The sequence below is a fragment of the Sturnus vulgaris genome, chromosome W (assembly GCF_052056855.1).
Source record: "Sturnus vulgaris isolate bStuVul1 chromosome W, bStuVul1.hap1, whole genome shotgun sequence".
NCBI classification, from domain to species: Eukaryota; Metazoa; Chordata; class Aves; order Passeriformes; family Sturnidae; genus Sturnus; species Sturnus vulgaris.
In genome coordinates, this window is record NC_142282.1 from 43,890,429 (window position 1) to 43,905,694 (window position 15,266).

Below are 15,266 nucleotides of genomic sequence, written 5' to 3' on the forward strand. Positions count from 1 at the left end.
CTCTTGGAGTTGGAGGAAGACAGCTGGTGCTTCTACCTACCACCCTTCCCTCCATCCCAACGCCAGGAGCCACGTTCCCTGCTGTCAGACATCGCGCTACTGCCTTCCCACTTCATCCTACTACCCCCGGGCACGCTGTCGTGCACCACAACCGACATCGTGAGGGGGGAGTCGCTCCTCCATCCCTCTCACACCTGGGCCGCCACCATCACCCCAGCCCTCTTCAGCTGCGTGGGACCTGCCCTGCCCACACCACCGGTAAGTGACAGCATGGAGAGAGTCTGAGGCCAAAAAGGACTGGAACTGAGTTATACTGTTCTGTTTGGTTGTCAATTTTTATAGCTGTTGTTGTTTCTTTTGTTTGCCTTGTTAGATATATGAGTAAAGAACTGTTATTCCTATCCCCATATCTTTTGCCTGAAAGCCCCTGATTCCAAAATTATAAAAATTGGAAGGGAGGGAGTTGCACTCTCCATCTCAGTGAAGGGACTCTTGCTCTTTCTTAGCAAATACCTGTTTTTTAAACAAAGACATTGAGACACCCACACAGGGCATTTGCTACCATCCACTACTCAGTGTAGAGATAGAGCACTGGCCATTTCTCTTGTTAAATGATATCTAAAGCCAGTTGGATCTCTTTCATCTCTGTAATCTGACTTAACCTGTTTTCCTTCCCCTCTCCCTGAAAGTGTTGTACAGTGGTGAACTGTGTGTGGTAGGCAGCATCCAAGACCCAGCACATTGCATAACTTCACTCTGGAAGTAACACTGCAGTTTCCTTTCAAATATTTTGCCACTTTATCAGGGTCCTGCACTTGTTCAGTGGTGAACTTCCAAACTACTGGAGCAGACTACTCCTTCAAAAACTTGCCCATTTTCTCCCACATTCCATGCCGATCAGAATTATCCATGCCTGGGGCAGGTCTCTGGATAACTTCCCTAGAAACCTGTCTTGCCTCTAAACATGGCAGAGGCCATACAGAGGAGACATAGCAGATTTAGCATCAAGGATATGCTGTCCTTAACATCCAAAGGGAATTCAAAATTCTCAAAAGCTGTTGTAGCAGTCCTGAAGGAGGAGAAGGAGGTGAAAAGCTGGGGACAATCATCCTGCCCTTTTCCCCCCAAAAGCAGGGTATGATTATTAATGAATTCCCAGACACAGCAGCCAAGGCCACAGGAGAGCAGAACTGAATACACATCTGTCTGGGTTTGAAAGACAGGTGTCTGCTAAAGAAGGCAAGAGACTCTCTTGAAATGGACAATGTAAACCCTCTCCCTCCAAATTATTTTAATTTTGAAATTAAGGACCTCTCAGGCAAAGATATGGGAATAGGAAGAATAGTTCATTACTAGGAAAATTAAAATAAGAATACAGTAATACAAAAAACCCAAAACACTGACAGAGTCAGAATACAACCTGACACCCCGTCAATCAGGGTGTTGGTAGCAGTCCAATTAAATGGTGACTGCAGTCCTCCTGGAGTGACAGATGTGGTTCAGTTGAAGCAGTGGTCCTGTAGAAGGGTGCGGTTTTCTTCCAAAGGTGCAGTGATGACGTAGAAGGGTCTGGTTTTCCTCTGGGAATCCAGTGGAAAAAGGCTGCTCTGATCTTCCAAATCTCAGATTTTACCTAGGTAGTAAATGCTTGGCTCCTCCCCCTGGGTGGAGCATCTCACAATGGGATGATGTAATTTTATCAGTCATGTAGTGGGACTCAATGGCCCATTAACAGAAGATACCTCCCTGGAAGAAGGATGGGTTATGTAAAAGATAAAGAACACTGCCCCATCTGGTTTTAATAGATGGCCCATTAACAGAAGATATCTCCCCCGGAGATAAGGATCACTATCCCACTATATTTCAACAAATGGTGATAGAATACATTCTTTTGGTCACATCCTGCATTGCAACCCAAGACAACATCCCAAATGACCCTCATTTTCCTTGATGCTATCATGTTAGAAAATCATATACTGCAGTACAGCAAGAAAACAATCCTGATCCCTCTCTCTGCTCTGAAAAAAGCATAGTGAGGAGCACATATTTCATGTAGGGGAGTATATACAGGGTTAGGTACCACAATGTCTTGCTTTGAAAGACAAGTGTCTGCTAAGGAAGACAGGAGCCTCCCTTGGAATGGAAAATATTACCTCCTCCTCTGAATTGTTATACTTTTGAAATTAAGGGGCTTTTAGGCAAAGATATGAGAAAAGGAATAACAGTTTTTTATTAGTGTGTGTATATATAGTGTCAGGAAAATTAATCTACAAATACCAGCGATTTATGTCCAAAAAGGAGACAGAGGAGTCCTGTAACTTTATTTGAATAAAGGGAGAGGTCACAGGGTATTTTCCTTGAGGTCTCTCGGATTTTTGGAGGATGCAGCCTCCTTTTTATCCTAATTTCTCGACCACATGTCCCTCTCTCTTTCCCCAGTGGCTGAGGTACTTGAGAGGTACAGACTTCCCAAAATACCTAAGATCCTCTTCTAATGTATACCCCCCATTGTCTTCTCCTTGTGTCACTCAGTGGAATTCCTTATGGAATTCATGGTTCTTCCCATTGTTTCTTTATCTCTCAGTATTCAATTGTATTTATCAGCAGACCTACAGTTTGTTTGTAAGGAGGAATCTCTCATTCCATTTATCTATCAGTGGAATCCTTCCCATCGTTTCTTTTATCTCTCAGTATCTAGCTTTATTTACCATCCGACTCACAGTTTGTTTGTGAAGACAAGTCCATAATTCCTTTCAATAGCAAGGCAAACAAACAACAACAATGGTAACAACAACAAACAAGAACAGAAAACCCAATAAACAGTCCCGTCCAGCTTTTTAATAAATTTCCCCTTTGGTGTAGTTGTGACCACAGCTGACAGGAATGCTGACAGTCTCCTGGCAGGGCAGGTACGGTGACTCCCCTGCAGCTGCAGGACGTGCTCCGATGAAAGTTTGGAGACCATGCGGTTAATGACGCTTGACTGAGATGGGAAGGCATGGGAAAGGATCTTGCTTCACAAACCCCCAGGGGCAGTGGATCCCTGTGCCCCAGCAGGACTCTCGAAAGCAGCAAGCTGGAATGGCAGGTGTTGGAGTCTGAAAAACAGAGGATCTCTGAGTTCCTCAGAGAGAGATCAAAATGCAGGGTTTGAATTAAAGCTTTTAGAGAAATTAAAGTATATTAAGCCATTCATACATGAAATAGCGGTGTAAGCTTAAGCTTTAAGTAAGTAAGTTTAAGTAAATAAGAATACATTTTAAGTGCCTTAGGAAGTAAAAGTCTTAGAATTTAGTGTGAAAAACAAGCTTTAGTGAGAGCTCAAAAACAAAAACAAGTTTTAAAAACAAGTCTCAGTGAGAGCTCAAAAACATAGTTTTAGACATAATAAACATATAGTAAGAATATTGCTTACATTTTCCAGATAGAACAGATAGGCTATATGCACAGATTATACGTAAACATTCATATTTAAACATTCATATTAAAAAACTATAATTCTAATAGGTTTAGAAGAAATGCTTCAGATTTGTGTTTTTAGCTCATTAGGTAATTTGTAAATAAGAATCTCTGTATTGGAGTGAGAGCTCTCTCACTCTCACTCTCTCTCCTCCTCCACCATCATCATCATCACTACCACCACATGAAGAAGAAGAAGAGGAAGAAAAAGAAGGAAAGAACAGAAGAAGAAAATACCAGGGAGCATCTGCCTCTCAAGACTCTGTACCAGGCAGCAACCTCTGCCTCTGCTCAGGACTCTGTACTAGCCTGCAACTTTGGCCTTCTCGGGGCCTTTCACCAGGAGCTGCTTCTACTTCTAATCAGGACTTTACTTCTATTTGGGACTCTATGCTGCAAGCTTTTAGTATGGACTTTAACACTTGGGACTCTGTCTTTTGAGACTGATGTGCTTTTACAATAAACGCCTTTATAGCAACTAACAACTGCTCAGCTCTTTTGAAGATTTAAAGAGAATAACAATCCCGACAGGCAGGAATGAGCAAAAATCCCGAAGTGTTAGACTAATGTATCAGAAATTCTGCAACTGTAGCTGGAACCGTGGGACATCTCGACAGGCAGGGGGTGTGAGGGTTACAATGTAGCAAAACATGGGGCAGTAGCAAAAGAATGGAGGGGCAGGGCCACGGCAGCCTGGCTCCCGAGGAGGGCAAGGGAAAGGCCCCCTGAGCAGATGATGAAAGTCCTTTTAAATGAGGTAGGGTGTTAATAAGGTCCCAGTTCAGCTGCTGCTCTCACTATCAAAGGCTCACCCCATGGAAGAAGAAGCAAGACTGGGCTGGGATCTGTCAGAGGCAGCGAATTCCCACCCCCAAGCAGCAGTTCCAACTGTCCTCCTCCAAAGCTGAGAGCAAGTGTGAGATCTCAGGGTGGCACCCAACCCCTTCCCCCAGCCTAAATCTCTTGGTATCTCTGCCCTCCATGAGAAATCCCCAGGTAAAAGACTATCCAGCTGGACCCCTCCCCTGAGCTGTCACCACTTATTTTGTCTCTCTTAAGTATCTGGTCCGTATTGTCTCTTAACAACATATATGGGGGAAAATTCCTTAAGAAAAAAAACCCCACAAAACAAAAGAACTCCTAAAATCCCAACACACAACCTTGTGAACAGACTGATCCACATTGTAAACAGGGAGCTCCATACCGAATACACAAATGCTTAGATCAAAATTATTTCAAACTCACTCTCAGCAAATCTGTTGTTATCGCAACACTCTCATGCCCCACTTGGGTGCCCATTAAATGTGGTGGTTTAAAACCATCTAGGAATTAAACTCCAAACAAACCACTTCCCTTCCTCCCCCCTCCACTGAGAGGGACAAAAAGGAAGATACTATGGGTTGAGGTAACAATTTACTGAAAACAAACTGCAGTGGAATAAGAAATGAACAGTAACAGCAACAATATTAAGAACAAACATATTGAATCATGATTTTAAAGAGTTAAGATTTTAGCTAAGGGTTAGAAGCAATTCATAATGATCAGGGTGTCAGTTAGATAAACAAACGATAGGTTAATGATTATTAGATGCTTAAGCAAGAGATAATAGAAGTATTGTTTGCTATTATGAGCTTGTTTCAGTTTTGTTTATAGAAAGAGATGGAGTGAGACGTTATAAGAACAGATTGAAACCAGTAGAACAATGACTAGCACCTGGCTTCTCTTCCAGTTTCTGGTGCTGTGATGCTTCCGGGGTCTGGTGGGGGCACGGGAGGGAGCCCCGGGCACCACGAGGGGAGTGGGTCCAGCCTCTGCCTCCACATCTTGGGGAAGGGTATCTTTTCCCCCATGGGCTGTGTCCTGGGCTGTGCCATTTTGAGATTATTCTGTGGGCTGCTTCTGTGGTGCCCACGCTCCACCATTTTGGGTGAGTGAGTCTGCTGCCATGTGCTAGCTGCCATGTAGCACATGTTGTCTGCCATGTTGGGGTTTTTCAGCAGGCTATCTCCGCGGCACGTTACAGGGCACAGAGCCCAAAACCAGTTTCTGTAGCTGAGGTGTGGGGGGCCCTGGCCATTCCGAGGATGCACACAGTGGCTCAGGCGATCATGGCATTGGTGAGCTCACGCACCATATAGGCACTGTTGGTGCCAGCGGTTGCGGGGGGGCTCTGGCAAATAATGGCAATTCCGTGCTGGGTTTAATCCCTTTTTCTCTGCTCATTCTCCTGAGACGGCATTCACTCTGCCCTTCTCTTGGTCTTTGCTGGGTGATTTGGTGGGTGCTGGCGGTGGCATATCTAACTGCTCCAGACAGTTTAAAATAAACATTAAGAGTTTTATAATGTCCATAATGGCTTTCAGAGCTTGTTGCTCATGCTTTAGTCCTTTTTGAAGTAAAAGAAAATTCATAGCTTAAAGACTAGATGTTCTTTTGCGGAGATTAATCCACTTATATCCTTAGTGGGTTTTTTTCTTCTATTTTTCAGCTTTTTCTCTCTCTGTTTATTGTCTGCTAGCATTTTGGCTTTTTCCAGATCAAACACCCCGGTTTTAATGCTGCTGTTTTTATCAGCTTTACCGTTTCTCTCTGGTTCTTACACTGTTTTATTTTTCTACAGCCTGATGGGCTGTTTTTGTGGCTCTTCTTGGTCGCCTGTAATTTTTCTTCAGCTTTTCTCATTTTTTTTTTCTGACGGCTCTCTTTGCTTGTTGGTCTGTCTCCCCCACTGTGCACACAGAGTGGCTTTTCTCATCACGTCAGGGTCACCAGATATAATGTTGAATGGGGTTGCGGTTGGAGACAGAGACATGACCCTCTTGATGGTTCATGTGACAAAAAGCTCTCTTTATTTTTCTGGGCCCTCCTTAAGTAGAGGATTTCAATTTCCTGGCTCAAGAAAATTGATTGGTTGGGAGTTCAGACTGCCCATTTCCCTGGCCAATGCTACATCTGCACTTAGGGTTGAATGAATTGTCTGGGATCCTTTGTATGTGTTCAAATCTATCCTATCATCACTCTCCTGGTTTAGGGCAAATTTTGGGGGAAAACCTCCGGAAGGAACCCCCAGAAAGCAAACCCCCACTACTCCCCCCCTCACCACCGGGTTCAAGAAGAATTTCCTCAGAGAGGAGTGGAAAAAAAACCTGTTTATTTAACAGGCAAAACACTCCCCAGCACAAAACAACACCAGATGACAAAAAACTATTTCACCACTCTGGATGGATTACAAACTCAGAAAGTCTCTCCTGCTAGTGGTCGCCCAGTTATTGGTCTCTGGTGCTGGGGATGACTGCTGCAGGTCACAAAATGCAGACTCCCAGTGTTTCTTGGTGTTTCCCAGGTCCCCATCCGGAACAGATTCTGATGGTATTCAGGAAAGGGAGAGGAAAAAAAAAACAGTCCAGAGAAAAAAAATTGGACTGCCTAGCTGAACTAACTAATAAGCAAAAGCAAGGGCAAAAGCAAGAAAAAAAAGTAGGAGCAAAAGCGAGCAAGCAAGCCTCTCCTAAACACAGACCATGGGGGCGGTGAGCCAGCTGATAATGAGACAAAACAAACCTTCACTTTCAGATTCAGTCCTGAATGCACAGGACATAATACCAAGCACAAACAGAACACACGACTGGAGATACAAACACCATAACGTCACCCTAGGACATTCCACCCCTTACCTCCATATCGTGAACATAGTACTAAACACCATGTAAAAACTTCATCAAGTAAAAACTTCCATCTTTCACTTACTCAAACGCATTTCCTTCCATGTCACTTGCTCAAACCTTTGACACTTACACATTTCGTTCTATCTCACTTGCTCAGACCTTCGACACTTACACATTTCCTTCTGTCTCATGTCTGTGTGATCTAATGTACAGACAGTGGTAATAACATCCAGCAAACAATGATATTTGCATATGAGCCTCACCCCACAATCAGATCTCCCTGAGGTACACATCGTGTTGTTCCATCTCTCTGCATTATCCACCCTGTGCAACCTGGTCCTTGAGCAAAGACAATCCCACGAATGGGTTTGTCTGTACTCAAGGCAGAATTGATCCACACTGTCTTCCCTAAAAAACCTCTGACATGTGCCACTGGGACTTTGTCTCCATCTACTATATTCAGGGACTCAGAGTGGGCAGGACCTGCTCAGTTGGTGGAACCTTGGGTGTTAACTAACCAGATGGCCTTTGCTAAATGCTGCTCCCAGTTTTTGAAAGATCCCCCACCCATTGCCTTCAAGGTGGTTTTTAACAGTCCATTGTACCTCTCCACTTAACCTGCAGCTGGTGCATGGTAGGGGATATGATACACCCACTCAATGCCGTGTTCCCTAGCCCAGGTGATGATAAGGCTATTTGTGAAATGAGTCCCATTGTCTGACTTAATCCTCTCAGGGGTACCATGCCTCCAAAGGACCTGCTTTTCAAGGCCCAGGATGGTGTTACAGGCTGTAGCATGAGACACAGGGCAGGTTTCCAACCATCCCGTGGTGGCTTCTACCATGGTGAGCACGTAGCGCTTGCCCTGGCGTGTCTGGGTCAGTGTGATGTAATCAATCTGCCAGGCCTCCCCATACTTGTACTTGGACCACCGCCCACCATACCAGAGGGGCTTCACCCGCTTGGCTTGCTTGATGGCAGCACACGTCTCACAGTCATGGATAACCTGAGAAATACTGTCCATGGTTAGATCCACCCCTCGGTCTCATGCCCACTTATAGGTGGCATCTCCACCCTGGTGGCCTAAGGCATCATGGGCCCGTCGTGCTAGGAACAACTCTCCCTTGTGTTCCCAATCAAGGTCTATCTTCAACACCCCTAATCTTTGCAGCCTGATCTACCTGCTGATTGTTGTGCTGCTCTTCATTAGCTCTACTTCTGGGGACATGGGCATCTACATGGCGAACCTTCACAGGTAGTTTCTCTAACCAGGTAGCAATGTCTTTCCACTCTTCAGCAGCCCAAATTGGTTTTCCTCTACGCTGCCAGTTAGCCTCTTTCCATCTCTCCAGCCATCCCCACAGAGCATTGGCTACCATCCATGAAGCAGTGTAGAGATAAAGCTTTGGCCACTTCTCTCTTTTGTGGTTACTGCACTGCAAAGAGAGAGAAAGGACAGCAACACACATGGACCTCTTTTGGGGAAAAAAGGCCAACTTTATTGTACGGACATTCTGTATTTAAAGTGTGTTACGTGCAGCTAGGACAGGACAGTAGTTCATTGGACGATTGGGACAAACATGCCCTGGGACAGCATGTCCGGAAGTCCCATGGGAAAGACACCAGGTGCTAATCTTTATTATGAATTCCACTCTGTTTTTCACCAAGTTATCACTCTGGGAGACTACCTCCCTTAACTGAAGCTGTAGTCAGCTTGTCAGCCTGGGAATGGAACTGAGAGACAGAAGAAATCCAGGCCTGAGAGGAATTGCCAAGCTGCAATTTTCTACCTCTCTAAATGTGTGTGTCCACACTCTTTCTGCAATGTCTAGGGCCAGTTGAACCGCTTTGAGTTTAGCAAGTTGACTGGATCCACCCTCTCCTTCAGTGGCCCATCTTGTGGGGTTCCATACAGCTGCTTTCCACCTCTGATTCATCCCTACAATGCAACAGGAACCGTTGGTGAATAGAGAGAAATGTGTTTCCACTGCTGGCAGTTGGTTGTATGGTGGAGCTTCTTCAGCCCGTGTCACTGGTTCTTGTTCCTCATCTGTGACAACAAAACTTTCAGTTTGTAATTACTTCCAAAATCCCAGGGCGATTCAGTTTTCCACTCTGGGCGCGCTGTGTGATAAGGGCAATCCACTTGCTCCATGTAGCACTGGTGGCATGGTGGGTGGAGGGAACCTTTCCTCTGAACATCCACCCCAGCACCGGTAGTCGGGGTGCCAGGAGGAGTTGTGCTTCTGTACCAATCACCTCTGAGGCAGCTTGGACTCCTTTGTAGGTGGCCAAGATTTCCTTCTCTGTTGGGGTGTAGTTAGCTTCAGACCCTCTGTAGCTCCAACTCCAAAATCCTAATGGTCTGCCTCGAGTCTCATCAGACACCTTCTGCCAAAGGCTCCAGGACAGACCATGGTTCCCGGCTGCAGAGTAGAGCACGTTCTTCACATTTGGTCCCGTCCTGACTGGGCCAAGGGCTACTGCATGAGCAATTTCCTGCTTTATCTGGACAAAAGCTTGTTGCTGCTCAGGGCCCCAATGGAAATTGTTCTTCTTGCGGGTAACCAGGTAAAGAGGGCTCACGATCTGACTGTACTCAGGAACGTGCATTCTCCAAAAATCTATGGCACCTAAGAAAGCTTGTGTCTCCTTCTTCTTGGTTGGTGGGGACATAGCTGTGATTTTGTTGATGACTGTCATGATCCGCTATTAATGCAGAGCGGGGATAGTGATGGTTCTTTTGATCTCAAAGGTGCAAACAGGCAAAATGCAGGGGACAAAATCAGTTTATTCAACAACAGCAATGCATTTTCATTAAATGCCAACAACTCAGTTGCGATAGAAGGGAGAGATATAGGAAACAAAGTAGAGAGAGAGAGACAGAGAAGAAAGGGATGGGAAAATAGCTACCAACAGAGAAGACGGACATCCTCACGGGTCAGCCGATAGACGAGTCTTCGTCCGTGGGGAGATCTCAAAGGGTCTTCTCCAGAGGGTCACTCTTTTATAGCCCTTCTCCAAAGCGAGTGGCTTCTGGCCAAGAGGTGGGAAGATTTATGGACCATTGTGTGGTGCTGCAGGAGACAGGTGCGGCCAAGCAGTCCTCAGTTGGTACAACAGAACTTCCAGGTGGTACAACACAACCTCTGGTTGGTGCCACAACAGCATAGTCCAGTGAACACAATACACCAGCACTCAGTCACTTGGCAAGCATCCATCTTGGCCAGGCCATGAAACCATTGTTCAGAGTCAGCCTGGGTGGGGGTCCTCGAAGTCTCCTTGTGATGGTCGGGAGGCAAAATCAAGGGAAACTTCGGACCGACCCTTACAATGACATCAGTAGGAATCTGACACGGTCCATCTTGCCACTTCACTCCCAGGAACTGGATCTCTCTAGCAGGTCCCCTACCTTTACTCTTCTTGATGGCAAAGCTGGCTTCCAGGAGGATTCGGATGATTTCCTCTCCTTTCTCAAACACTTCTGCTGCTGTGCTCCCCCACACAATGATATCATCAATATATTGTAAATGTTCTGGAGCCTCACCCTTTTCTAGTGTAGTCTGGATCAGTCCATGGCAGATGGTAGGACTGTGCTTCCACCCCTGGGGCAGTTGGTTCCAGGTATACTGCACTCTCCTCCATGTAAAGGCAAAGTGAGGCCTGCATTCTGCTGCCAGAGGAATGGAGAAAAATGCATTGGCAATATCCATAGTGTCATATCACTTGGCTGCCTTGGACTCCAGCTCGTACTGGAGTTCCAGTATGTCTGGCACGGCAGTGCTCAGCAGTGGAGTCACTTCATTCGATGCACCATAGTCCACAGTTAATCTCCATTCTCCTTCAGATTTACACACAGGCCAGATGGGGCTGTTGAAGGGTGAGTGGGTTTTGCTGACCACCCCTTGGCTCTCCAGCTCTCAGATCATCTTATGGATGGGAACTACAGCATCTCAAGTTGTTCTGTATTGTCGGCAATGCACTGTTGAAGTGGCAATTGGTACCTTTTGCTCTTCTCCCTTCAGAAGTCCTACTGTAGTTGGATTCTTGGACAGTCCAAGCAAGGTGTTCAATTGCTGGATGCCCTCTGTCACCACAGCTGCTATCCCAAATGCCCACCTGAGTCCTTTTGGGTCTTTAAAATACCCCCTTCGGAGGTAATCTATGCCCAAAATGCATGGGGCCTCTGGGCCAGTCACAATAGGATGTTTTTTCCATTCGTGTCCAGTCAAGCTCACATCAGCTTCCACCAAGGTAAAGTCCTGTGATCCACCTGTCACGCCAGCAATAGAGACAGATTCTGCCCCCACATATCTTGATGGGACTAATGTGCATTGTGCACCAGTATCAACCAAAGCTTTATACTTTTGTGCTTCTGATGTGCCAGGCCAACAAATCCACACAGTCCAGAAAACACGATTTTCCCTCGCCTCTCCCTGGCTAGAGGCAGGGCCCCTCTAAGCCTGTTTATCCTTCTTTCCTTGGGCATATGTCTTAGAGGTTCCTTCAAGGGGATCAGACATATCATCATCATCATCATACTTGGCAGCTTGGCTACGGGCAACTGGAGCTACTCTCCTTTTGGTGGAACTTCCTCTTTGAGTCTTGCCTTCCTTCAATTCATGCACCCTTTGTGCCAGAGCAGCAGTAGATTTTCTGTCCCATCTCCTCATGTTTTCTCTGCAATCACGTAGGAAGAACCACAGCTCAGCCCATGGGGTGTACCTTCTCTCCCCATCAGGGGAACGTCTGCATTGGATACCAGGGCCTCTAATTTGTACTGCCAAGATTTGGAGAAGGTCCTCTTTAATCTCCTCCCTGAGTCTCTTATGATTCTCCTCTATCTTGTCTTCTAATTTCTGCTGACGTGTTTCCACTGCTGCGATTCTGGCATGTGTTGGGCCATGCACGGCATCTGCATATGCTCGGAGCTTCTTCGCCATATCAAGCACGGTCTCATCCCTCTCATCCCGCTTCATTATTGCTAGAACAGAAGCATATTCATGTGGCCCAAGTCGTACAAGTTTTCGCCACATCACAGATGTACATGGTACCAAGTCCGGATTCCTAGTTGTTATGTCATCTGAGAAGATAATCTCTGCCACTGCCATTTCTCTCAGGCGTTGGATCCCTTGTTCTATAGTCTTCCACTGGGTCTGTTGCATATAAAGATTGTCTGCACACAGGTATCTTTGTGCTACACTGTCCAGGACCCGTGCCCAGAGGCTGTGAGGGTTAGGCCCCCTCATCATTCCTTGGTCGATGACAGGAGCATGTGACAGGGATCCCAAATGCCTGGCTTCAGTGCCGTCCAGAATTGTAGCCTCACCTGCAGCATCCCAAAGACAGACCAACCAACTAATTATAGACTCATCAGGTGGTCGGGTGTAATCCTTTCTTAGGCCACAGAGGTCCTTTAGGGAAAAGGACTCAATATTGGCCTCTGATCTTGTACCAGTTGCTTTGACTCCTGGTTTTATGTCAGGAGGCGTTGAGGGTCCTTCTCCTGCATCATCATCATCATCGTTATTCACTGGTCGATCGGTCTTGTCTGTGCACTTTCCACTTCTCGTGCTGGTAGCAACAGCCATTGGTTGAGGCTTACTAACTGTTTTAGCTGCTGGCTTAGGCTCACTGTCTGGTTTAGCTGCTGGCCTCGAGCCTGGGGTGTTGGCTGCAGCCTGAGTGACTGGGATAGTGGCTGATTTTTCTGCCTGTCCCCCTTCCTCTGTCTGCTGCCCTACAGTATCTAGCAGGGTGCGATAAGCATATGCCAGGGCCCAGCTCACTGCAATGATCTTTTTCTCCTTAGAGTTATCATGGCACTTCTCTTTCAGGTACTTTGCCACCTCAGCTGGGTTCTGAATTTGTTCACATGGAAACTCCCAGGCTATAGGGTCAGAAAATTCCTTTAAGATTCGGCCCATATCCTCCCATTTCCCACACCACTCTGGATTTCTCACGCCTGGCTCTACTCTGGGGTCAGGGGTCTCATCAGCCCCTCTAGAAATCTCAGCTCTCTTTCTAGAGAAGCTGCAGACTGTATAGAGAAAGCTTACCAGATTAAACACCAGAAAGATGGTCTCTTTAATATTCAGGGGAAAATGAACATTCTCTAATAAGGATGTAACAAATTCAGAGGAGAAAAAGGAAAACAAAGGCTGAAAAGCCTCATCCCCTGCTTCTCCTCTAACAAACTGAGTACACAACCATAACCATGAACCATACATTCTTGGAACAGATTCCAGCACCTTTATAAACATCCTGCAAGCCATTACAACCAAGCCCAGCCCGATGGATATTCTGGTCAGTGCCCCTCTGCTGCAGAAACTACATATTAGGGACAATACCGGAGCAATTTCTGTATAAGAAAATAAACCTAGGGACCATAGAGGTATTAAGACCTCAAAAAACCCTAGGGACCAGAAACACATATAGGCCTCCACCCCAAAAGACATTATGAATTCAAACAACATAGCCAGTAACTGCTCTATGCCAACACAAAGTAATTGGAACCAAAATATTATTAGAACAGGTTTTTTTCCACTTTCTCAAGCACCACATTGTCCTGGTTTAGGGCAAATTTGGGGGAAAACCTCCGGAAGGAGCCCCCAGAAAGCAAACCCCCATGACTCCTCCCCCCACAGCTGTGTTCGGGAAGAATTTCCTCAGAGAGGAGTGGAAAAAAAACCTGTTTATTTAACAAGCAAAACACTCCCCAGCACAAAACAACACCACCAGATGACAAAAAACTCTTTCACCGCTCTGAATGGATGACAAACTCAGAAAGTCTCTCCTGCGAGTGGTTGCCCAGTTATTGGTCTCTGGTGCTGGGGGATGACTGCTACAGATCACAAAATGCAGACTCCCAGTGTTTGTTGGTGTTTCCCAGGTCCCCATCTGCAACAGATTCTGATGGTATTCAGGAAAGGGAGAGGAAAAAAAAAAACAGTCCAGAGAAAAAAAATTGGACTGCCTAGCTGAACTAACTAATAAGCAAAAGCAAGGGCAAAAGCAAGAAAAAAAGTAGGAGCAAAAGCGAGCAAGCGAGTGAGCAAGCAAGCGAGCAAGCAAGCCTCTCCTAAACACAGACCATGGGGGAGGTGAGCCAGCTGATAACGAGACAAAACAAACCTTCACTTTCAGATTCAGTCCTGAATGCACAGGACATAATACCAAGCACAAACAGAACACACAATTGGAGATACAAACACCATAACGTCACCCTAGGACAATCACTCACCTAGGGACCTGTTTACTTCTAGGCTGGTTGAGTTCAGGGCCACAGCTTCATGCTAGCTGCAATGTGACAAACCAACTGAGCTAATTCAGTTCTACACTCTGAAGGGTTCTTCTGTTGCTATAACAACTAATGTTCCAAAAGTAATAAGGCAAGAGTGGAGTTTTTCCAAGGGCTGGATTTGCATTAAGCAGAGAAACCCAACATATTCTTGGCCAAGTGGAGAACTGAGGAGGAGAAAAGCTAAAATTGTCCTAGCACTGTGCCTCTTGTAGGGCTCAGGCAATCTCTGCCTGATGGGGAAGAGCATCCCAAAGGTGTATATTGGGCAGATACACAGCTCATGCTCCCCTCAGCAACCTCTACATTCTTTTTTTTTCTTTATTTCTTAATTTGTGGGATTTTAATTCCTGCATCCAAAAATCATTAATGTAGATAAGAAGCAAGATCAAAGGACAAAGATGGTGGCACTCAGCAGATGTTTGCAAAAACAGGTTGTCCCATGGTCTCCGTGGTTCCCATGATTTTCAGAGCCTGATGAAGTGCTGTGTTTACAAAAGCACTTGTATGCTGCCAGTGAAAACAAGTATAACCAAGAAGTCCTTTGCAGTTTTGGGTGCTAAGAGAGACTGGTTGTGTCTTGCTGCAGGACACAGATAATTATTTGAAAATCTCTATGAAATTGTTGCAAAATATTTTTGATAGCATCATATACCTACACCAACATTAGGTGCATGAAGGAAGAATCACAGAATATATGGAGTTGGAAGGGACACAAAAGGATCATTGAGTCCAAATCCTGGTCCTGCATAGCACCATCCCCAAGCCACACCATGTACCTGAGAGTATTGTCCAAAGGCTTCTTGAACTCTGTCAAGCTAGTGCTGTGACCACTTCCCTGG

General features: G+C 45.8%; 1 long non-coding RNA gene across 3 annotated transcripts; it reads right to left on the reverse strand.

The window, feature by feature from the left end:
* Positions 1–275: 275 nt before the first annotated feature.
* Positions 276–14,863, reverse strand: LOC148220206 (uncharacterized). Of its 3 annotated transcripts, none has more exons than XR_015799126.1 (3): positions 14,368–14,499; positions 5,173–6,822; positions 276–3,098 (listed from the first exon to the last, which is right to left on the reverse strand). It is a non-coding gene; the product is annotated as an uncharacterized LOC148220206 (long non-coding RNA). The 3 variants fall into 3 exon arrangements; XR_015799124.1 differs by having other exon boundaries at positions 276–3,116; XR_015799125.1 differs by lacking the exon at positions 5,173–6,822 and having other exon boundaries at positions 14,368–14,863.
* Positions 14,864–15,266: the final 403 nt, after the last annotated feature.